Genomic DNA, 2,540 nt, shown 5'->3' on the forward strand with positions numbered 1-2,540 from the left:
GGTTGAATCAACTGCACTATAGTCGACAAACCCATTTATATCCATAGAAAATATGCGAAAGAAACCTCAGTTACCTTTAGTGGCGACATGTAACAACTGTGGCATCTACATTCGCATAATATCTTTGACATCCTTGTGCAATTTCACCTTCCTATGCCAGTCCGTTTGTGAGATGTGCTGAATTGCTAAACATTTTTTATAATCTCCTTGTACAAATATGTATATAAATAAGTATACTAAAGATCACTTCATCATAAAATAGTGTAAAATGTGTCACTCAAATATGAAAACGTAAGTTAATTTTTATTGCTGACCGATTTCGTATCTTCGGATGCTTTTTTGACAAAAGTAATAAAACGTAACACGAACAGCACACATGAAGAACATACCTTTGAATAGAATTAACCTTCATAAAGAACCAACCTTGGCGCCTTTTCCTTATAATGTCCTCTAGCTTTTAAGAATAAGTTACTACGTGTTACATTAAACACTTTGGTAAATTAAATTTCCTACCACTTTCCTTTTCTATTGTAAAAATTGTATATTTGTTGTGAGGACAGTAAATCCACTATACACTTTAAATAAAAGTCCAGAGATACAGCTTTTGAGTGGATTTATTTTTGTTTTTGTTTAACTGTATTACAACGTTTCGACCACTCGTGTGGCCATCATCGGGTAACAGTGCCAAATACTGCTCGTCCATTGTTCACAATAGACGACAGTTACCCGATGATGGCCACAAGAGTGGTCGAAACGTTAAGCAGTAAAAAAGATCTAAGTGATTTTTCACGTAGTATATCACACAATAGGCGACAGTTATCTACTGATGGCCACACGAGTGGTCAAAATGTTGTAATAGAGATAAACAAAAATAAAAATAAACAATCCACTCAAAAGCTGTATTTCTGAACTTTTATTTAATAATTGTATATATTGTATATTTCTTTATATTCAGGTTTATTTCCAAACATTTTCTTCCTTTTAAAAGTTTCTCCTTAGATTTAGAAATCTTTTATAATCACTTTACTCTTTCCTTTTTATTTCATTCTGTCTGTTTTCATCTAGTTACTTTTGAACCACACAATTTAGCCTTTTTTACTATTTTCTTCACCTTTACAAAGCGTTTCCCAATATCTTTCTAAGAATTTACTTATTCTGAAAGCTCTTGACTAATAAGCTTTCTAAATGCATGCAGTATAAGCAGGGGGTTTTCTTATCCCACTTCCCCCTAAATTAGTTTTTCGGCTTTAAGACTACTCCAGTAGATAAGTTTCAGCTTTTTGAATTTTCAGTTATACGATTTGCATAAGCTTAAATAATATCATTCAACCCTTTTCCCTTGAAATTTCTGTTCATTTGGAAAATCCGCCCTAGTTTTATTTTTCACTTCACCGACCCTTCTAAGTTTTGTATCAATTAATATAACCTTAGTTCTTGCATTTTATCTTTTACTCTTATTAGGTTAATTGCTTTTCGCTCTGTATGACCAATACTATTTTCTTAAAAACAAAAATTAATGCACGTTTTCACATGTATATATAAAAGCCCACTAAGTAAATAAAGTCCAAATAACTACTTGCATATGCAGGAGTCATCAAATCGAACGAAAAATAATCAAACTGAATAATATAAGCTTAACTTTGGGTCTTAAACTCATTTCCTTGTTTCTGTATGTTCGTTTGTTTATTTTGAATTTCGCGCAAAGCTACACGGGAGTTATCTGCGCTAGCCGTCCCTAATTTAGCAATGCAAGACTAAAGGGAAGGCAGCCATTCAGTACCACCTACCTCCAACTCTTGGGCTACTCTTTTACCAATGAATAGTGGGATTGACCGTCATCTTATAACGCCCCACGACTGAAAGGGCGAGCATGTTTGGTGGGATGGGGATTCGAACTACTTCGAGCGCCCTAACCACCTGGCCATGCCGGGCCTTTCCTTGTGTCATTCATTGGTTTCTATTACAGCGATGACTCTAGATAAATGTGTAACTGCTCAAACCAAAATGCTGGAATAAAAAACTTTCTTATATTTAGAAATGTGTGCTATTTAAAATTAATACCTCTTTTGAAGTACATTTATCATATTAACTTATTAGAACAAAATTTTCAGAACACTGTTCTGTATCCTAGCATTCCAAAATACCTTTGAAATTAAGTTTACAAAAATGTAGATGAAATGGGGGGATGAAAAAGTTTGAAATTAATTAACCATGCTTTTTTTTTCTCAAGTAATAAAGCAAAATAACATTTTCATTATTGAGTGGAATAAATCAACATTTTTTGTGCAAACAAAAATTAACTATCTTTTTTTATGTTTAGATTCACTCCAGATATGATTTCTCGACCTCAAGGAGATCTCAAGCACACAGTTCATGTAGGAGTTGATGGCAGTTTTTTTTTAGATATTTCATTCCTGGGAAGCAAATATCATCAACTCTCCCAACAAATATCTAAATTAAGTGAGAGTAAGAATGTGATTTCCATGATGTTATGGGCCTGAAGCTTAATGTTACGTAGTAGTTTCTTAAGCTATTAGCAT

The sequence above is a fragment of the Limulus polyphemus genome, unplaced genomic scaffold (genome assembly GCF_000517525.1).
Source record: "Limulus polyphemus unplaced genomic scaffold, Limulus_polyphemus-2.1.2 Scaffold64, whole genome shotgun sequence".
In the NCBI taxonomy this organism is placed as follows: domain Eukaryota; kingdom Metazoa; phylum Arthropoda; class Merostomata; order Xiphosura; family Limulidae; genus Limulus; species Limulus polyphemus.